The 24397-nt window shown below is 38.4% G+C and overlaps 1 protein-coding gene across 1 annotated transcript in view; it reads right to left on the minus strand.

The window, feature by feature from the left end:
• The window catches only part of LOC121379446 (G protein-activated inward rectifier potassium channel 3-like), an 80635-nt gene extending 59599 nt beyond the window's left edge, over positions 1-21036 (minus strand). Inside the window, exon 1 of the mRNA XM_041508089.1 lies at positions 20924-21036. The gene's annotated coding sequence lies outside the window, so the exon portion shown is untranslated. The remainder of the gene's footprint in view (positions 1-20923) is intronic.
• Between the last annotated feature and the right edge of the window lie 3361 nt (positions 21037-24397).

Here is a 24397-nt window from a genome sequence, read left to right on the forward strand (position 1 = left end):
TGCATCTATACACTTTACGGCAATCTGATTGGTCCAGAGGTGCTTATTTTTTTCATTCATATCTCGATGAACTGAAAGAAAAAAAAAGTCACTCCCCCCCCCCCCCCCCCCCCACCACTGATTTGCACTACTTTTGTGTAACAAGCCGGATTATTCAGGCAACCATATTTAGATATTTCGAAGAAAACACACGTGAAAGCTACAAAACCAATAAAAAAATATATACAATAAATTAATGGAAAATGCTATAGCAGAGTAGACATGTAGATCTATACGCATTGATTTAAAACAAAACAAAAAAACCTTCGCTAATCATGAAATGAGACCCTGTCGGTGGTCAAAGAAATCATGTAGGAAACTTCACGCCTGTAACTTACTTGTAGGCGATGTTCTACAGCTGTTGGTGAAAATTAAACGGTTCCACCGATAGCATAAATGTTACACACGTTTCCTTCATTCACTTTCATAAAATATAAACTAAACATGAATAGGACAATTCCTTCCAATCCGTAAAAATGCACAGCTGCTAGAGGAAATGGTGTCGCTATCAAAAAATCACCTGATTCAAATAATAGTGAATGAACGTTTGCATTCTTACGCGACATAAGTATCAATGAAGTTTACATAAACAATACTACAGGCATATTTAAAGCTAAACAAAATAAATTCAGTTATGTATTATTAAAGTATGCATATAAATTTAATTATAAGATTTGACCGCAATTATTTTTTGGCTCGTGCAAGTATGAACCGAAAAAACAATGTGCACACTTTTGTATGACCCACTACGCGGAGTCATACAGAGTGCACATCGTTTTTTCGGTTCATACTTGCATGAACCAAAAAATAATTGCGGTCAATTCTTAATTAAAATAGATGAAAATATTGAAGAAATTAATTATCTATGGGTTAAATGTCAACATGCACTTAATTTATGTTTAGTATCATATGTATTTTATAATATTTAGTGATACATGCTCTTTATAATGTTTAGTACCACTTAAGTTATGTTTAGTATCATATGTATTTTATAATATTTAGTAACACATGCTCTTTATAATATTTAGTAACACTTAAGTTATGTTTAGTATCATATGTATTTTATAATATTTAGTAACACAGGCACTTTATACTGTTTAGTTTCATAAGCACTTTACAAAAACATTTTTTATAATGTTAATATCACATGTACTTCGTTTAGTGACATATGCAATATATGTTTAATATTGCTATTTAAAAAAACGTGACATAAAATACCACATTGAGAAGGGTGAATCTCCCATGATGTAACTGAAAGGACTCTTGTCAACACCAGATAATAAGCATAAAATTCAGACATTTACACCAAAACCTACATATTCCCACGATACGCGACACCTGTTCTTTACATTTTTAAGTATATGATATCGGGTGTCACATATATATTACGGTGTATGATTTAAAAGAACTGCTACTTCATCTGGCTGAGTCACATCATTGTACCATAGGATGAAGTGAATAACTTGTTCATAATTATACCTTTTACATCTGACCTATTTGGTATTCATTTCAAAGGAAAATCAGTCAAAGATGCACAATGAAAAGGGAGGCAAGTTAAGTACAACATTATTTTACGACACATTTGGGTGATAGTACATAAAGGTACCTTGCTTGTATTTTAAATGTTTTATATATATATATATATATATATATATATATATATACACACAGTAAAACCTCTTAAAAGTGGACTCTCAGTAAACAGGAATTCCCTCAAAACTGGACATTTGTCATGTTCCCTTTTTAAATATCTGTACAGAAGAAAACCTCTCTAAACTGGATACCTCTTAAAACTGGACTTTTTACTTAAACCCGAGTGTCCAATTTAGAGGAGTTACACTGTATATGAAAAGTGGTAGTATGGAGTAATATTACTGAATATCAATTACATTGTTATCAAAATAAACAAATATAAAATTTAGAATATGGATCAAAAGCTGATGTAAGTGATATAATCCATGGTTTAGGTTGTCAGTTGGTGAATATATACTGTAAATCATGTAATTAATACGTCATGATATTATTGCGTCCGTACATGAGTGAACAAAAATGCGTATTTTTATTAATGTGTCGGGCAAAAGTCCACATCACATAAGAACCACAGTTGTGTTGTTATTATATTGTTTGGGCTTCATCTTTCATGTTAAAAGAAGTCAGTAGTTGTTTTGACAGCTACTACATAATCTGAAGCTAATCGCATGGTGGGTCGACCAGGAAGCCCTAATTACTTAAAGTAGTGTAATTAGTATAACTACACCTTATTGTTAAGGGTATGCCTCGCACTTTTGTGTGGTGATTTGCTTCTAATTAATCCACCAGTAGGAATAAAAGGTAAACGAGTTGCTATTACAGGGCACAATATTTCACGCGAACGCAGACGTATTATTCTAACAAATGTTTTAGACTGATTTTATACACTTGATGTGCAGCACAGTAATAGACGTTAACAAATGCGATATATTGCAACAGTGACAACTTGCGACCAGTCTAACTTAAATGCCATTTATAGAGTTGAGCCAAATGGTTTGAAGAAATATGCACGGATTGTTGGTTGCGGTTATATAATTTTCTACCGTTTCATTTCTAAAGGAATATATTTTGTAATAAAATTTGTTGATTATAATTTTACAAATGTTCAAAACAGTTTAAATATATACAGTAATCGAGAAGGTAAGAAAATCTGAAAAATACTCATATCGCAAAATGAGCTTTTTAAAAACAAAACATTTGGAACATCACTGTATTATATAACCGCTATGATATTCCAGGAAAGTGAGAATAGAATGGCAACATCGAAACGAAAGAAAGATTCTTGAAGTATTCACAAAAAAACATTTAACAAAAATTGTTTTTGTATTTTGTTTTATCTTTATATTATAAAAGTTTGATTTTATTTAGAAGTATTATAGTAAAATCCTGCAAATTTTTTGTATTGGGAATGAGACTAAACAAAATGCGTCAATGTGTTCGCCGCATTTTTCGCATTAATTACTTGCTCGCATTAATTTAATGATTTACATTATACAGAAACCTTCAAATGAAACATGATGTGCAAAATGATTAAGGGAATTTCAACACCAAGTCTAGGGAATGAGACAAAGTAAACCTGCTGCCACTATAAAAGCTATTGAAAAATAGCAAGGGATCGTTGCCTGTCCTGGATGGAGGAGCCGGCCGAAGTCAACACCTGTGCCCATGACAGGCGTGCACTACAACAGCTTGCTCTGAATGTGCATGTAAAAATCCTCTGACCCGACCTGACCTGACCTGATCAGCAAGGGATCACTGGCCTCAGTGGTGTAGTGGTTAAGCTATTGGGCTTAAAGCTGGTAGATACTAGGTTCGCGCTTCGGTACCGGCTCCCACCCAGAGCGAGTTTTAACGACTCAGTGGGTATGTTTAAGACCACTACACTGACTTCTCTCTCACTAACCACTAACTACTAACCAACTGTCCTAAACGGACAGTCCAGATAGCTGAGGTGTGTGCCCAGGACATCGTGCTTGAACCTTAATTGGATATAAGCATGAAACTAAGTACAAACAAGCAAGGGATGTTTCATATGCAATTTCTCATGGACGTAACAGCATCAGGCCACACTGTATGTTATACATGACCAACCTATCCAGAACGACTGTCAATTTCACAATTCACTTGATTAATTGGTATGATTTTTTTTACCCTCATACATTAAGATATATAAAAAAGGACATCTTTGATCACTGATGTCAACAATTTGTACTTTTGTTGATGGAACAATTTACTTGATGGCACATACACATTGGTTTAGAAAAATCTATAGTTGCTAGGTGATAGGACAAAAACACTGGTTTTTATGATTATACTATTAGTACAAGTACTGGCTACATCTGGGTCGACATCGGCTTGAATATTTGTTTATTCTTACATCGATCACGCCTCTTGTCTTCAAAACCCAAAAGAGCTGACGATGGAAGTAAATTAGGTGAAATATAAGTTAAAATATAGAAAATAACACGCTATTAAAAGAAACCAGACACATAAAAACAATAACTTCTAGTAATGGTAATGGGAAGGGGGGGGGGGGGGGGGGGGAGGACTTAAACTAATGATTTATGGTAGAAAATAGAATATGGCAATGTTGTTTTAAAAAAAAATTTAATATGGTAATGTTGTTTTAAAAGAAAATAGAATATGGCAATGCTGGCTGTTTTAAAAAGTGGAATGTTTTAAAGATACATGTTTTAAATCTTTCCAAATATATTTTGAATAAAAAACAAATATACACTCATTCAAAAATGAAGTATAAAGCAAAGTAATAACCGTCTATAATCTAATAATTGCATTTGCTAAAACATCCTAAAAAAACAGAAAACAACATTTCATTTCAATTCAACTTATTTCCGTGCTTATTTAGGTTCAAGTATGCTGTCCTGGGCACAAACACATCAGCTGTCTGGGTTGTCTGTCCAGGACAGTGGGCTAGCTGTTAGCTGTTAGTGAGAGAGAAGAGGGTGTAGTGGTCTTACACCTACCCATTGAGTAGTTAAAACTAACTCTGGGTGGGAGCCGGTACCGGGCTGCGAACCCTGTACCTTCCACACTTACATCCAATGGCTTAACCACGACACCACCGAGGCCAGTAGAAAACAATATACATGTATTTAAAGTTTGCTTTGTATAACGATACAACTGAAGCACACTGATTAATTAATCACTGGCTATTGAATGTCTCACATTTGGTCATTCTAACTCGTAGTCATCAGAGGAAACCTGCTAGATTTTTCCTAATTCAGCAAGGGATAGAAAACAACAGATAGTCAAGGTGGCAATAGCATACAGCAGCTTAGCCAGCATCTAGATTGAAAATGAAAAGCTAGAATATGCACTATTTAATGACATAACTGTACATTGCATGGATTTGCAGAATTACAAACGGTGTTTACAGGTGACATATATATTTGAAGTATCACACAGAGGTATTGTATTTATGACATATTAAAAGTATCACACAGGGGTATTGTATTTATGACATATACTACCTACAAAAAATAAGGGAACGGGTGAAATGATAGTGAATGTTTTATTTCGATTAATGTCTGGAAAACCAATTTGGGGCATGTATATCAATATCTGGTTGGCATACTGTTGATTAATGTACGTATGGTTGCCCTGGGTATTGCCTGCCATTCATTCTGAAGGGCTACCGCAAGCTGGGCCACGTTGTTGGGTGCTGGGTCCCTCGCGTACACTCTCCGCCCGACCGGCCTCGGTGGCGTCGTGGCAGGCCATCGGTCTACAGGCTGGTAGGTACTGGGTTCGGATCCCAGTCGAGGCATGGGATTTTTAATCGAGATACCGACTCCAAACCCTGAGTGAGTGCTCCGCAAGGCTCAATGGGTAGGTGTAAACCACTTGCACCGACCAGTGATCCATAACTGGTTCAACAAAGGCCATGGTTTGTGCTATCCTGCCTGTGGGAAGCGCAAATAAAAGATCCCTTGCTGCCTGTCGTAAAAAGAGTAGCCTATGTGGCGACAGCGGGTTTCCTCTAAAAACAGTGTCAAAATGACCATATGTTTGACGTCCAATAGCCGATGATAAGATAAAAAATCAATGTGCTCTAGCGGCGTCGTTAAATAAAACAAACTTTTACTCTCCGCCCGAGAACGTCCCACAGGTACTCTATATAGGGGACATATCGGGGGACTTAGCGGGCCAGTCGATTGTCGGTATGCCTTGTTGTCGTAGGTAATCGGTGACTATCTGAGCGCGATGTGGTCTGGCATTGTTGTCTGGCATTGTCGTCTTGAAATTCAAAATTTCTGCCAATATTTCTGGAACAACGATAGGACGCAAAATTTGGTCCAGATATCTCTGACCAGTCAAATTTCCATTAACAGTAATCAAATCTGTTCGCCTGTCATGTGTGATCCCTCCCCACACCATGACACTATCACCCCATACTGATCATGGTCTAGAATTGTAGCCCGGGTATATCTCTCACCGCTACGTCACTAACAATGTTTTCTGCCATCTGTGAATCTGAGGCAGAACCTCGATTTGTCTGTAAACATGGCGTAACGCCATTGTCACACAGTCCATCCCTGGTGTTGCCTAGCCCACCGTAATCGTTGCCGCCTATGGTGAGCTGTTAGGGTCACACCCTTCAGAGGACGCCTCGCTTTCAGGTGGGCTTTGTAGAGTCTGTTCTTGACGGTCGATGTTGAAATTCGCCTTCCTGTTATTGTACGGAATTCACTGTTGATAGCAGCAGCTGATTTGAATCTATTGTGTAGAGCAATTAATGTTATGGTACGCTTTTGTCGAGGTGTCGTCTTTTTAGGCCTGCCATGCCCAGGTCTCGTTGCAACCCCGCCAGTTTGATGGTACTTATCCCACAATCTAGAAATTACACTTTTTGATTTACCAAACATTCGGGCAACTTGGCAGATTGACATACCTCCCTCTATCGTACCGACAATTCGCCATTTCGTCTCTTCATTAAGGTATTGTCTTGGGACCATTTTCACGCATGTTATTACCTCACTTGCATCGGTGATTGTGAGTTCCACGATAAGCACATACACGTGATCTTCTGTGTGCATCACATGCTGTTCATGCATGATGTAAAATTTAATTTTGATCAGATGAAGAGTTCAGATGCAACGCCACTGTATTGTAACAGTGCATGTCAACGATAGTTACATTCACTTCAGTCGTTCCCTTATTTTTTGTCGGTAGTATATTAAAAGTATCACACAGGGGTATTGTATTTGTGACATATTAAAAGTATCACACAGCGGTATTGTATTTGTGACATATTAAAAGTATCACACAGAGGTATTGTATTTATGACATATTAAAAGTATCACACAGGAGTATTGTATTTGTTGCATATTAAAAGTATCACACAGGGGTATTATATTTGTGATTAAGGGTCATAACGACTCTAGAGTCCAAACTTGAGAAACAGGTTCTGCAGGCCAGAGAAATAATAAAGAGTTTCTCCACAAAGTGGTTAACCATTAAGTCTTATGGCTGGTAGGTACTGGGTTCATATTTCAGTATCGGTTATCACCCAGTTTGAGTTTAAAATGGTTAAACTTCGTGGAAAAAGACCAATACACTGACTTAACTTTCACAAAAAACTAAAGTTTTTTAGTTTTTTTGTTTGTTTAACAAAGGTGCTGGTGCATATTGATTTATTAATCATCAGCTAACTTTGCATGGGTTAGAAAAGTACTGGGTTATTATGAACCTTTCATCAAAATAACAAAGAGTTTTCAGGTGACATTAAAATGTGGAATTAGAGAATAATCTGGTGATGCAGGAACATTTTTAGAGAAACTTGTGATAATTAAGGTTCAGGCAGAGAAAAGAATGGGACAGGTATAGCAAAAAGAGAAGAAGGGGAAAAAAACCTAAGTTAACATCCTTTCATGCATTAAAAGCATGTTACTGAAAGTAAAATACATTACCATTTTAATCTCAGATGTGGAATCAGGATTTGCCATTACCAATAATGATGCTTGACTCATCGTTAAGCTAATGCACTTTTTTAAAATTTACTTCTATCCTTTTGTCCTGAGAAAAATAGAACATCAGGTCTTTTTCAGTCTCTAACTCTAGGTCCCAGAATACGTACATTATCTGTTTGGCATAAATCAATGACACGTAGTTCCAAGGTTATGTATTTTCCCTGTTTGGCATAACATGCATGACACATAGTTCCAAGGTTGTGTCTCTTTCCTGTTTGGCATAAAATGCATGACACGTAGTTCCAAGGTTATGTATCTTTACTGTTTGGCATAAAATGTATAACACATAGTTCTAAGGTTATGTATTGTTACTGTTTGGCATAAAATGCATGACACTTAGTTCAAGGTTATGTATCTTTCTTGTTTGGCATAAAATGTATAACACATAGTTCCTAGGGTATACATATATCTTTCCTGTTTCGCATACAATGCATGACACATAGTTCCTAGGATATACCTATATTTTTCCTGTTTAGCATAAAATGCATGAGTCCCAGTTGCCAGGGTATACATGTATCTTTGCTGTTTGGCATGGAATCAGGATTTGCCTTTGCCACTGATGGTGCTAGGTTCATTGTTAAGTTAATGCACTAATTTATTTCCCCATTTACTTCTATCCTCTTGTCTTACCGACATAAAATACATGATACTCAGTTCCAAAGGTATACACCTTTCCAGGTTGGACTATACCAATTAAAATCCCATAGGCGACCATGTTAACATTTGTGTTTAAAAACATTATATGCAATATATCAACCAAACTATGACCCATAAATATCAGTACTACAACCCCTACCTCAAAGTATTAACTGCAGAAAATGGTACCTTTCATGGCTCATTTTCAGTATAACCAGATGTTTTTACAACACCCCTAGTTTTGCACAAAATTTGAGTACTTTTTTTTACATGTACCCCATACATGTTCCAAGCACAAGGCTACTTGACACAGTGGTACTAGACGAATTAAAATTGTATACATTTTTAGCCCAGATGAAACTTTTTTTTTTTTTTTACAACCAACACACTCACATTTATAACCAATCACAGGACTTGTGGTGTTAACTTCTCTATCAAAAGTTCGGTGCACCTCGAACTTCGACCCTGCCAGAAATTAAATGGTTTAGTGCTACCTCCAGTTCCCAGGGTATACAAGTATGTTTCGCATAAAATGCATGAGACCCAGAACCCAGATTATGTATCCTTTCAGTTCGGCATAAAATACATTTTGAACTTGTATAAACACCAGGATGACCCGAAACAGCAAGGGATCTTTTATTTGCGCTTCCCACAGTCAGGATAGCACAAACCATGGCCTTTGTTGAACCAGTTATGGATCACTGGTCGGTGCAAGTGGTTTACACCTACCCGTTGAGCCTTGCGGAGCACTCACTCAGGGTTTGGAGTCAGTATCTGGATTAAAAATCCCATGCCTCGACTGGGATCCGAACCCAGTACCTACCATCCTGTAGACCGATGGCCTAACCACGACGCCACCGAGGCCGGTACAAATTAAGGAAGCAATTTAAATAAATGTGTAATTTAACTACCTAATAACTAAAGGCATGTAAGGTCAGTTTCTTTAATGCAACCACTGAGACCTCTGTAAAGCAAACACCTTTGTTTAGCAAACACCTCAGCTATCCTTTGGCACTGGCCTCAGTGGTGCAGTGGTTAAGCCATTGGACTACAGGCTGGTAGGTACAGGGTTCACAGCCCGGTACTAGCTCCAACCCAGACTGAGTTCTTAAGGGCTCAGTGGGTAGGTGTAAGGCCACTACACCCTCTTCTTTCTCACTAACTACTAACCAACTAACAGCTAACCCACTGTCCTAGACAGACAGCCCAGATAGCTGAGGTATGTGCCAAGGACAGCATGCTTGAACCTTAATTGGATATAAGCACGAAAATAAGTTAAAATGAAATTTCCCGTGGCACAGATGGTAATCAGGTAAGAGGGATTTCTTCACTGATGGCCACCGATTACTGCTATTCAGATCAGTAGTGGTAAACAACATTCAGACCTGAACACAGGTGCAGGCCACATGAAGCAGTATATATCTTGAACAACAGGCGGAACGTGACATAGACAACCCCTAAATCTCGCGTAATGTGTGGTGTTCACTCTCCTCAATAACACCTCTAGGAAGAACTACAGGTAGGAACCTGCCAGATATTCACACCTCCATAAAAAAGATATAAATAGATGCTATGAAAATGTCAAAACTATCGATGTTGTTTAAGCATCCGAAGTGAAGAGAGTTCAAGAGTATTATGTTACGCTAGTACAATTGTACCCACCCACAGGTATGCGTGATAAATGAAATACACATATAAAAAAACATATTGTGCAGTAAATTCCAACCTTTAAAACTAATAAATGGAAGGGGCAGTTAGATCAATTAATATGGATGGGTAGATGGATGGATGGATGAATGGATGGATGGATGGATGGATGGATGGATAGATGAATGGATGGAGGGATGGAGGGATTGGGGGTGGAGGGATGGATGGATGGATGGATGGATGGATGGATGGATGGATGGATGGATGGATGGACAAATGGATGGATAGAAATATGGATGGATGGATGGATGGATGGATGGATGGATGGGTGGGTGGGTGGATGGGCTTGAGTGTTTTTATGGATGGATGGAAAAAATCTGAAAAGCTCCACCAACAAATGTCATGGCGGACTTACAAAAAAACCCACACCAGAAAAGCCACGCACAAAAATCGAATCATGGAGGAATGTTTTCTGTTTTCTGTTTTCAGTATTATTTAATGCAATAAAGCACACACACACTATATGGTACATGTAGTTACTTGACATGGACAGTTTCAATGGACAGGGAAAGTCACCGTAAACTCTTTCATGTCAACTGCACCATTATATGATGAACAAATCTAAACAATTTGGTTTCTCAAAGCCCTGTTTTAATTAATTTCAAAGTGGGATAAAGGGAAACAAAGAGTGCATTCAAGTCTGAAAAAGAACAAAAACATTGCTTAATAACACCCCAAACTGGGTTATGTGCGAAAGATTTTAAAAAGCAGATAAAAATAGGAAATAGATCAATACTTTCCCTAAAGGTGCATCTTCTGTAACAAACAAGAAAATAAATAAAAGCTGTAAAAACAAAAGTTGTTTTGTTTATCAACACCATTAGAAAGTTTAAAGTTTGTTTTGCTCAATGACACCACTAGAGCACATTGATTTATTAATCATCGGCTATGGGATGTCAAACATTTGGTAATTCTGACTCATGGTCTTCAGAGGGAACCTGCTACATTTTCCCATTAACAGCAATGGATCTCTTATGTGCACTTTCCCACAGATAGGACAGCACATACCATGGCCTTTGATATACCAGTTGTGGGGCACAATCTCCATTAATTTACAACATCATCAATTGTTGGGTCATATTAAATTCTAAAGTGTCTCTGAAATTTTATATTTTGCAACTTGAACATTATTTTTGGGCTGTAATAATACCTGTCTTAGCATATTATGTACACTGTACTTCACAAAAACAATGCATCATGACATCATTGCTCTGGGACAGGTACACAGTAAAATCCACATTTAAACTCATGCCTCTGGCAATTGAAACTTGCAAACGAAACCTGCCGAGTTGTTTTTCAATGACACGGTAGGACGTAGCCCAGTGGTGATGTGCTCATCTGATGCACAGTCAGTGTAGGATTGATCCCCATCTGTAGGCTCATTGGGCTATTTCTTGTTCCAGCCAGTGCACCACAATTGGTATTATCAAAGGTTGTGGTATGTGCTATCCTGTCTGGATTGATGGATGGATGGATGGATGGATGGATGGATGGTTGGATTGGTGGATGGATTGGTGGATGGATAGATGGATGGATTGATGGACCAATATATGGATCAATGGATGAACGGATGGATGAATAAATTGGTGATATAGATAGAAATTGAAAGATATGGATAGATGGATGGTTGGATGGGTGGATGGATGGATGGATGGATGGATGGACGGACGGGCGGACGGACGGATGGACAGGTGGATGAATGGATGGATGAACAGGTGGATGGATGGATGGTTGGTTGGATTGGTGGATGGATAGATGGATAGATGGATAGATGGATGGATTGATGGACCAATATATGGATCAATGGATGAATGGATGGATGAATAAATTGGTGATATAGATAGAAATTGAAAGATATGGATAGATGGATGGATGGATGGATGGATGGATGGGTGGATGGATGGATGAGTGGATGGATGGATAAATTGGTGATATAGATAGAAATAGTTGGATGGATGGAATAGATGGATGGATGGAATGATGAATGGATGGATGAATGGATGGATGGATGGATGGATGGGTTAGATGGGTTAGATGTATGGGATGGATGGATGGATGGATGGACTGATGGACCAATATATGGATCAATGGATGAATGGAAGGATTGATAAATTGGTGATATAGATATGGATAGATAGATGGAAGGATAGTTGGATGGATGGAATGGTGAATGGATTTATGGATGGATGGATGGATGGATGGATGGATGGATGGATGCCAGGGTTGGATGGATGGATGAACAGATGGATGGATGGATGAACAGATGGATGGACGGATGGATGGATGAAAAGATGGATGGACGGACAGACAGACAGATGGTTGGATGGATAGTTGGACGGAAGGCCTGGTTGGAGAATTGATTGACAGATGGACAGTTACAACCCCAGTCAGAAATGCTTGACTGCCAGTTTCATTTTATTGAAACTCCTTCCTCCTTCCCTCTCATACCCCCCCCCCCCCCCCCCCCCCCCCCCCCCAAGACTACTTACAACAGGTAGGACCAACAAGAAGAAGATAAGAGGACACTCACAATGAATTTCTGTATGCCACAGCAAAATTGTTAAATACAGTGATTAGTCTCCACTGCACTTAGTGAAGATCTCTTCATACATCCACACAGTGACAGAATAGAAAGTGACACTTGTTGGACAGGATAATGGCACAACATCCTGCCCAGTGCTGTTAACAGTTAATTTCTATTGGCAGCATCACAATGGAAACCACACAAGGGAGGACCCTACAGACCCTGCAGTTCCAAGGTGAATCCAATCATGAAGAGATAAAGATGACACTGAATGAATTCCTCTATGTAATGGTACAGCAGCATGATTTACTACAATGGTCAGCTTCATTGCAATTGGTGAAGATGAACACAAATCATGAAATGATAAAGACGACAAGTCGACACTCACAAATGAATTCCTATACAGCAGCATTATACACTATGGTGGTCAGTTCCACTGCAATTAGCGGAGGGAGATCTCTCCATGTAATCCACTGGAGGTGACACCCGTTTTGGCAGGTAACTGGTCAAAAACCCCTCTGGTCAAAACCCCCTCAGTCAAAACCCCCTCAGTCAAAACTCCCTCCAGTCTAAACCCCCTCCAGTCGAAACCCGAGTTTCTTATAACTGTTATGTTATAAAAAAATAACAAAAAATTATCCCTTCAGTAGCTAAGATCAAACAATTTATAAATATTTCTAATTACTATCAAGTTCTTTCATTATATTATTTTAGGATTTTTCCAAGGCTTCCCAATTACATTAATCTCTAAGATCAAACATGGCTCTAAGATCAAACATTTTACAAAAATTATAATTCCAAGTCTATGAGTAGCTTCATTTAAAGCCTTGAAGTCTGTCGTGTACAATACACTAAATAACAACATAACTATATATATTTCAGAGAATTATTTATAAAAAATTAAAACAATTATCCATCTATATCAACATTATACTAATTTTACCACCATAAATACAACAAAAAAAAGAGGGTTTTTTGACCATTTGACTATTTATTGCAGGGGGTTCTGACTGGAAGGGGTTTTGACTGAGGGGTTTTTGACTGAGGGGTTTTTAACCAGAGGGGTTTTTGACCTGGATTCGTTTTGGCAGGATCACATGGCAATGTCCTGACAGCGATGTTAACGATGTCAAACCACAGCGTTACAACAGACAATACACGAGAACCCTGCAGACCCGTAATGCAATCATGAAAGAACACAGCAAGACCTCTTTAGAATGAATCTATTGTCACATCTTGTGAATGACGTGACTCGTAGACTGAATCAGGACAGATTACCGTGATGAGCTTATGTGCCAGAATAATGGCTGAATGATATGCAGCATTCTCTCCAGGTCTGCTATGTAATTCCACTTAACATATTTCTACTCGGTGCAGTGAAGTCCGACATGTGAAAACAAAGACAAATATGCCAAGGAATATAATGTTTGTTTTATTTCAACCCAGTACAATTGTAAGTAAATGTTGAGCTAAACGCAATAGCATTTTAATTTTTAAATTTTAATTTTAAAAATTTAATTATGTATGTGGGTTTTTTTCCAATGCATTGTGATGAACATCCATACTGTGCAACTACAAACCGTTTCAGTGATATAGGGCTTATAGTATGAGAAATGGAACTAAACATGAAGCTTAAATATTTAGCAAAATGCAAATGCTGACACTGCCACTACCACTGGAAATGTAAAAAAGTGTTGTTTTTTTTTTTTTAATGACACCACTAGAGCACATTGATTAATTAATCATCGGCTATTGGAAGTAAAACATTTGATAATTCTGACACAGAGGAAACCTGCCACATTTTTCCTAATGCAGCAAAGGATCTTTTATATGCACTTTTCCACAGACAGGAAAGCACATACCACAGTTTTTGACCAGTTGTGGTGTACTGGTTGAATGAGGAAACCCCCCCCCCCCCCCATCAGTTGAATGGATCCTGCGATGCCAGCACCACAAGCAAGCACTCAACGGACTGAGCTCAATCCTGCCTCCCCTGAAAAAGTACTAATTACAACTCACCTTTTCACTTCGTTAAGGCAGGGCAAATATAACTAGGGTCAGCATCTTTAAATTAAAGAGCTCAGTGTTGTAGCTTTAGTTCTATTGTAGAATTAAATGAAAAATGGTAATTGTTTTATTAAGATCTCGTTGTATTTGTCTTTCTTTAAGATACCGAAGTGTAATTATGGGTTGAGTGCTTGCTGCTCACTTGTATATATCAGGTGAACAAACACTGTTATTATGACGTCAGCATCCACGATAAAGACAGTAATTGTGCTATTTACCACACACACACACAACACACAACACAGAGACCGGAATTTACGGTTACTGAAAACACAACAACACTGGGGTAATGCACTTACGATTGTTCAAAATTATATATGTTATCCATGAACCATTTGATCCATCCAACCAACCGACCAAGCATCAATCCATCACCCCAATTCAGCAGACACCACTAGCACCACTATGCACTTTGAATGAATTTATCATTTATTTTTCCCACGCATTTGTTTAAAAACATCATCGTTTGTTTCCCCATGCTTTTAACTGGTAGTGTAAAGACATCATCATTTATTTTTCTGTTATTAGAATTATTTTCTCATCCACCTAACATTAAAATATTGGGGTGGTTTATGGAGGAGAATCAATAATTTAAGTATGGTAATAAAAAAAATTAAATCCTGGGACCTAATTCACTAAACTCTCGCAACTGCGATCTCGCAGTGCAATGCCAAAAGACATGCAAAGAGGATGCTTTGTTGTCTAGCAGAGCCTAAGAGAGCTTTGTGAATTAGGCCCCTGACTCCATCCCCATTTAACATGTATCCACACCCCCTACTCCCATAGGATGATTTCAGGAATTTAACCGTAACAAGTTACCACAACTCTACTAATTTGATTCTCATCCCAGCCAGTGCACCATGACTGGTATATCAAAGGCCGTGGTATGTGCTATCCTGTCTGTGGGATGGTGCAAATAAAAGATCCCTTGCTACTAATGAAAAAAATGCAGCAGGTTTCCTGTCTTAAACTTGGTAAAAATTACCAATTATTTGACATCCGATAGCCGATGATTAATAAAATCAATGTGCTCAAGTGGTGTTGTTGAACAAAACAAACTTTAACTTGTTCCCATTCACCTAACATTTCATTTTTGGGGTGGTATATGGCTGAGAATCAATAATTTAAGTACGGTAATATAAAATTTTAAATCCTGAACTCCATCCCCAATTAACATGCATCAACACACCCCTACACCCATAGGATCATTTCTGGAATTTAATTGTAACAAGTTAACGTAACTAGAGCTGTGTACAAACTTAATTGAGTGTCATTACTTCACCATCATATGTGCATGGAAGGTGAATGTTCCATTACTTTAATGATTTTTTGTTCTCACACTTGTATAGCTTCCTGGTTTAAATGCATATAAAAGAATAATCTAAACATTTTTTTTTGATATCCAGTATCCAATGTGTGATGTTTACCAAGCCAATCAATACATTGCTGATTTCTTCAAGCTTTAAGACTGAGTGTCGGCGTGAACTTTGCTAATGAGAATGACATTACAAAGTTACAATATAATGAGATTTTCACGACCCCAGTAATTTAATCAACAACAGCTGCTGTGCATGTTCAGCAGATAAGACACATAGCACCACACTCAGTAATGAAATATGTGTTGCTATTCCACATGCTGCAATATCTGATTTACTTCACACAGAGCAATACTATGTACAATTTCAAACCCAGTGATGTCATATTTGTTACCATTTGATACACAGCAATGTAATATACTGTGTCAGCATTACTTTACACAGAGCAAAACTTTAACTTTTTTTGTTTAACAACACCACTAGACAAACCCAGTGATGTAATATTTGTTACCATTTCATACACAGCAATGTAATATCAGTATTATTTCACACAGAGAAATGCAATATATGATTTCAAACCCAGTGATGTAATATCTATAATAGTTCATACACAGGTCTCCCCTAGTACCTCTCCAGTGTAATCATTCTGGTGATTGGAACCAGTAGTGCAATACAAATACAGTCTCTACCAACCTTAAACATTGGTTTCAAATCTAAAAATTTAAATTTTAAATTATGCACTTACCTGGAATTGTTTTGTATATTAATAACAATTATTTTTTGCAGTGAAATTCATGGCCAAAACTAAAAACTGTTTTTAAAAATACGCTCAAGACCAAAATAGGAAACAAATGGAGATAAACCACATAAAGTGTTTTATTAATAGACCGACTGTGCAAGGTTACATATGCAGTGGTTACCTCAAATGAATTAAATCCCCTATCAGTCTGAAACTGCATAAATAATAACTGTTTTAGAATTGAAGATGAGATTGATGGTCTACCCTTGTGTGGATCTACTTTCTTTCTTTCTTTAACTTACTTTGGTGCTTATATCCAATTAAGATTCAAGCATGCTGTCCTGGGCACACACCTCAATTATCGTGACTGTCTGCCCAGGACAGTTGGTTAGTTGTTAGTTGTTAGTGGTTAGTGAGAGAGAGAAGAAGATGTAGTGGTCTTACACCTACCCATTGAGTTGTTAAAACTCGCTCTGGGTGGAAGCCCATACCGGGCTGCGAACTCTGTACCTACCAGACTTATGTCCGATGGCTTAAACAAGACACCACAGAGGCCAGATCTACTACTATACATGCCGGATGCAAAGGAAGACAATTCTGCAGTGGAGGTTATGACTCAGGTTGTATAGCTTGTTGGTTGTGCTAGCACAGTAAGTTGAATAAGACTTTTAAAATATAAAACATTGTTTGTGATTGTTATTTGTTTTCACAGACTTAATAATTTTTGTAATATCACTCTTCACGTTCTCTATAAATATACTCTTCAAAAAAAGAAACGCAAAAGGGTACAAATGGGTTATAACTCCGATTTTATGTTTCCTACCGGTTCATGCTTTGTGAATATAAGGTCATTGCATGTCCCAAACACATTCCCACGGTTACATTCGATAAAACGCAGCTACTGTACAATAAAGTTCCAAAATGTGATTATTCGCAAAAACGCAGCCACGTGCAAACTATGTCACCACTGCACGTGCGTTGTCTGCACGTGCAACATGAACACCGACAGTATAAAAGTGCAGGGTGTTCGCTTGCCTGGCCTCTGTATCTGGCCGACAGTTGACAATCCAGGACATGCCACGTCTCAGTGAACCGCAGAGAAACAATGCCATCGGCCGACTAGACGCAGGCGAATCCAGAACGGCCGTTGCCAGGGCATTCCATGTGTCCCCAAGCACCATCTCCAGACTGTGGGACCGTTACCAGCAACATGGATCAACACGTGACCTCCCTAGATCCGGTCGACCACGGGTCACTACCCCCGGGCAGGACCGCTACATCCGGGTACGCCACCTTCGGGAACGATTGACTACTGCCACCTCCACAGCCGCAGCAATACCAGGTTTGCGCAGGATATCCGACCAGACCGTACGGAACCGCCTACGTGAGGTAGGAATTCGTGCCAGACGTCCAGTTCGAGGTGTCATCTTAACACCACAACACCGTCGACTCCGACTGCAGTGGTGCCAGATTCATCGACAATGGCCTCACCTGCGATGGAGACAGGTGTGGTTCAGTGACGAGTCCCGATTTCTGCTCCGACATCATGATGGAAGATGTCGCGTGTATAGGCGTCGTGGTGAACGTTATGCGGCAAACTGCGTGCAGGAAGTGGACAGATTCGGCGGGGGTAGTGTCATGGTGTGGGCAGCCATCTCACACACTGGCAGAACTGACCTGGTCCATGTGCAGGGCAACCTGAATGCACAGGGCTACATTGACTGGATCCTCCGGCCACACATCGTTCCAGTTATGGCCAACGCCAACGCAGTGTTCCAACATGACAACGCCAGGCCTCACACAGCACGTCTCACAACGGCTTTCCTACAGAACAACAACATTAATGTCCTTCCTTGGCCATCGATATCACCGGATTTGAACCCAATTGAGCATCTATGGGACGAGTTGGACCGACGCCTCCGACAGCGACAACCACAGCCCCAGACCCTGCCCGAGCTGGCAGCAGCCTTGCAGGCCGAGTGGGCCACCATCCCCCGGGATGTCATCCGTACTCTGGTTGCTTCAATGGGCAGGCGGTGCCAGGCAGTTGTCAACACACGCGGAGGCCACACCCGGTATTGACTCCAGATGACCTTGACCTTGGTGGTGTGTCCTATCACTTACTCACAATGGACTAGAGTGAATTGTGAACAATCCTGCAACATTTGGTAATTATCGGACTCACCATTCAATAATTAAATCAATTCTCCAAATGTTACGACAATGTGGTTTTGCGTTTCTTCTTTTGAAGAGTATATATGTCGCAGACAATTTACAAAAAACAGACAACAGTAATTGTTTTTATTACTATAGAGACATTGCCAGTGTCACCATGACATAATATAGGAAGTCACTAAATGGTACACTTCAATGATGCCAAGCAATTATAGAATCAGGTCCCATGCAGTTCACAGTATTACGTACAATAAATTGCTAATCTGTAACACTGGTTTACAATAACTCCACCACTATACAGACTGCTACATTATCATGATTAGATGTGCAAGAACGTATAACAGTCTTAGAATCCAAACATAACAGTATTTACAGGCTCCAAATGTTTCTTATATTACATACCGTACTCCATGCTACAAAATGTTAAAACTTGGTACCATGCAGTGACTATTACAATTTACTGTTAGAGTATAGATAACTGAAATCTCTACTTATATATTTTTTATATTAACTATCACCTGCATTTTAATTACACATGTATGTATGTATGTATGTATGTGTGTATGTATGTTGTTGTGATGGGGGGGGGGGGGGGGGGGTGTTGTGTGGTCTTATTTGATTATTTTCTTTTTTTTTTTCTTTTTACACCACAATACTGGATGGAACACCCATAAATAAAATTTGCACAACAAGAAAACACATTTTATATTCACAGATATAGGATCCTTTCTATTTTGTCACAACAATGCACAATTTACACATAAAATCCAAATAAACAGTAAAATTTAAATAAAATTGCCATAGTTTTATATCAACGAAATCAAGCAGAATGTTTTTGTTTTTTCCCTATTTTGTCACAACAATGCACAATTAACACACTGGTGCATACTGCACAATTTACACACACCAACACTGGACGTTTCTACTACATGGTACATGTGTGTATATATAATAACATTACAGTTATTTAAAATCCAAATAAGCAGCTAACTTAAAATAAAATTGCCTTAGTTTTATTCATGAAAGCAAGCAGAATGTGTTTTTTCTCCTATTTTGTCACAACACTGCACAATTTACACACAGCTACACTGGTGCATACTACAGGACGTTTCTACTACATGGTACATGTGTGTATATATAATAACATTACAGTTATTTAAAATCCAAATAAGCAGCTAACTTAAAATAAAATTGCCTTAGTTTTAATCATGAAAGCAAGCAGAATGTGTTTTTTCTCCTATTTTGTCACAACACTGCACAATTTACACACAGCTACACTGGTGCATACTACAGGACGTTTCTACTACATGGTACATGTGTGTATATATAAATAACATTACAGTTATTTAAAATCCAAATAAGCAGCTAACTTAAAATAAAATTGCCTTAGTTTTATTCATGAAAGCAAGCAGAATGTGTTTTTTCTCCTATTTTGTCACAACACTGCACAATTTACACACAGCTACACTGGTGCATACTACAGGACGTTTCTACTACATGGTACATGTGTGTATATATAATAACATTACAGTTATTTAAAATCCAAATAAACAGCTAACTTAAAATAAAATTGCCTTAGTTTTATTCATGAAAGCAAGCAGAATGTGTTTTTTCTCCTATTTTGTCACAACACTGCACAATTTACACACAGCTACACTGGTGCATACTACAGGACGTTTCTACTACATGGTACATGTGTGTATATATAATAACATTACAGTTATTTAAAATCCAAATAAACAGCTAACTTAAAATAAAATTGCCTTAGTTTTATTCATGAAAGCAAGCAGAATGTGTTTTTTCTCCTATTTTGTCACAACACTGCACAATTTACACACAGCTACATTGGTGCATACTACAGGACGTTTCTACTACATGGTACATGTGGGTATATATAATAACATTACAGTTATTTAAAATCCAAATAAACAGCTAAATTAAATAAAACGGCCTTAGTTTTATATTCATGAAACCAAGCAGAATGTTTTTTTTTAATTTTTATTTTGTCACAACACTGCACAATTTACACACAGCAACACTGGTGCCTAGTACGGGTCAGTCGTAAGATCTGCCACATGTGTGTCTGTATGATATCACATTTATATTAAATCCAGATATATAAAAACAGCTACATTAAAACCAAATTACGTCAATTTTTTTCTGTTATAAATAAAAGCATTGTTTCACTGTATATACTTACACCACAAGAAAATGATCAGCAACCCATCGGAGTACAGTGAACTTGGCAAGAATGGTAGCTGATGAATACACAAGATGGAATCAATATGAGACAGAGAGAGCCGAGTATGCGTGCGGTATATAGCTGAGACTGTGCGGTGTGTAGGTGTACAATACTGCTACAAAGTCACGCGTGCCACCTGTGACAATACAGAGGTGGTTGGAGACAATAACATAGTATATTAAATGGATTATTATATAGTTTAGCACTAAAACACCCAAACTATCTACAGCAGAGATGTCGCTATTTTAATAAAGCAGAAATCTGTTGGAACCAGACAATTTTAGTTGTAAACGAAAACCGGTTGAATTATAGTGACAATATTTAGCTGATTCTCATAAGATGTAGTAGTAACAGCGGCGGCCACACGAGTGGGTTTGACTGCATAACACGTAATTATGATGCAAGAGACGGATGATTTACTGTTTTGGTTTTTTTCAACTCATGTTCGTGCTTATATCCAATTAAGGTTCAAGCACGCTGTCCTGGGCACACACACCTCAGCTATCTGGGCTGTCTGTTCAGGACAGTGGGTTAGTTGTTAGTTGTTTAGTGGTTAGTGAGAGAGAAGAGGGGGTAGTGGCCTTACACCTACCAATTGAGCCTTTAAGAACTCGCTCAGGGTTGGAGCCGGTACTGGGCTGCGAACCCTGTACCTACCAGCCTGTAGTCCGTTTGTTTGTTTTGTTTAATGACACCACTGGAGAACATTGATTAATTAATCATCAGCTATTGCATGTCAAACATTTGGTAATTCTGACACGTAGTCATCAAATGAAACCTGCTACATTTTTCCAAATGCAGCAAGGGATCTGTTATATGCACTTTCCCACAGACAGGATAGCACATACCACGGCCTTTGATATACCAGTTGTGGTGCACTGGCTGGAACAAGTGATTTATTGTAGGCCACATCTATTTATGTTCCCTACGAGCATATGCCTGTATGATGGCGGGTGGGGATCAAGGTGTTGTTAAATGAACCATGTAAAATTTCAGGACTATGTAAATTTGTTTGAAGTTTGAACTATGCAGCATATGACAACGGCACGATGTACATTATTTTGATTAATATACAATTATAACAGGTATCTTTGATCTGTATTTTATCATACACTGTTTGCATTATGTAAATATTAAATGTCGGAAAAGAAGTCCTAATCAAATAAGTATGGAAATCTTGTTCGTGTTATTGCACAGATGTGCAAACGCTCATCTTCGAGATCAATACACACAGACGTATTTATTCTGATGAACGGCTTAACAAAGGAAAGGAACGTTTGTTTAACGACACCAGTACACTGTTTAACTAGTACTTATTAACAGTGCCAGAGATGAAACCCATTAGCATTAACGTCATTACTATAATAGCAAAGGTCAGTACTTAGAGAGGGGGGGGAGAAAAGGAGGAAGAAGTGCTTTATTTAATGACGCACTCAACACATTTTTATTTATGAATTAATATATGGTGTCAGACATGCAACTCCTGCAGTTAAGAAAATGTCTATGGCACAAAACATACAGGGGAGACGACCGGGGGTGCGGGGGGGGGTGGGGGGGGGTGGGGGGGGGGTCCAGAGGGAAAACAGTTTTTAGTTCTCCACAGCACTTTTTTGTTGTGGACTATTATTCCAGCCAATGCACCACGACTGGCATATCAAAGGCTGTGGTATGTACTACCCTGTCTGTGGGATGGTGCATATAAAAGATCCCTTGTTGCTAATCGGAAAGAGTAGCCCATGAAGTAGTGACAGCAAGTTTCCTCTCTCAATATCTGTGTGGTCCTTAGCCATATGTCTGAAACCATATAACTGTAAATAAAATGTGTTGAGTGTGTCATTAAATAAAACATTTCCTTCATCTCTGCATGTTTCTTGGCATAGTAATTTTTTTAACTGCAGAGGTTGCATGTCTGACAACATATACATGTAGTTAACTCCACAGCATTGCCAATTACAATGGGTAATTGAAGGGGTTGAACATGTAGTTAAGGACCACACAAATAAATGAGAGAAACCCACTGCTACTACTGTTTTCAATCACGATTAGCAGCAAAGTTTCTTTTATATGCATCATCTCACAGGCAGGAGACTAGGGGCGTAGCCCAGTGGTAAAGCGCTCACTCATTTCAGCCAGTGCACCATGACTGGTGTAACAAAGGCCGTGGTATGTGCTATCCTGTCTGTGGGATGGTGCATATAAAAGATTGCATTAGGAGAACCTGTCATGGATGGAGGAGCTGGCTGAGGCTGGCACCTGTGTCCATGATAGGCATGCACTACAACAGCTTGTTCTGAATGTGAATGTAAAACCCTATGACCTGATCTGATTAGGAGAAATGTAGCGGGTTTCGTCTGATGACTGTTTCAGAATTACCAAATGTTTGACATCCAATAGCTGATGATAAATTAATCTATGTGGTGTCGTTAAACAAAACAAACTTTATATACCACTGTCTTTGTTTCACCAGGGGGCAGGATTCACCTCAGTCAGTTGAGTGCTCGCATGCATTAGGAAAAATATAGCGGGTTCTTCTAATGACTAAACGTGAGATTACCAAATGTTTGACATCCAATAGCCGATCATTAATTAATCAATGTGCTCTAGTGCTGTCGTTAAACAAAACAAACTTTACCTTTGTTTCACCAGTTGTGGAGCACTGTCTGGTGAGCAATCCTGAATCAATCATGAATCAAGCTAGTGCTTTACCACTGGGCTATACAGCAAACCTCAAAGATTTCCCCATTCATACATGTACCTTCACACAGGCCTTCTAGAATTTTTATCAAATCCACTAGCCATGCAATCAGGGATTTTAAAAATTTACTAGCCACGATTAAAAATTCAGTAGCCCTACTTTACTTTAAGTTAATGCAATTTTACTAATTAATAGTAATAATCAAATAATATGTAACCTAAAGAGGGAGAAAGAGGTTAAAAAGACCAACATTGGGTGGTGGTGGTGGGGGTAGGATATTCATATTAACAAAATAGACTTAACTGCAGCATTTGACCTCTTTATTTCCACTAGTCGTCGGGCATGGCAATAGTAGTTATTTAGTAGCCCAACACTGAAATTCACTAGCCGTGGGAGTGGGGCTACCATAATCTAGAAGCCCTGCTTCACAGGATAATAACTTTTTTAAAGTCAATAACCTACCGGTATGTCATCAACCTGTTATTTGATCTACATTATAGCTGTTGCGGGTCCACTTTTTAACAACAAACCCATGAATCTTCCTGCAGAAAATCCTGTGTATAAAAAACCTAATATCACAGGTGTATTGTAAAATGCTTATGTCAGCACCTCAGAGGGCTCATTTTCTACAAGCTTAATTACATCTTTGAAACAGATACAGTCAAACTTGATCATGCAGTCTAGCAGGTTAGACATTAACCTACATTACGTAGACAACTGTAGAAATCAGCAACCTG

The sequence above is a fragment of the Gigantopelta aegis genome, chromosome 8, assembly GCF_016097555.1.
Source record: "Gigantopelta aegis isolate Gae_Host chromosome 8, Gae_host_genome, whole genome shotgun sequence".
Classification (NCBI taxonomy): Eukaryota; Metazoa; Mollusca; class Gastropoda; order Neomphalida; family Peltospiridae; genus Gigantopelta; species Gigantopelta aegis.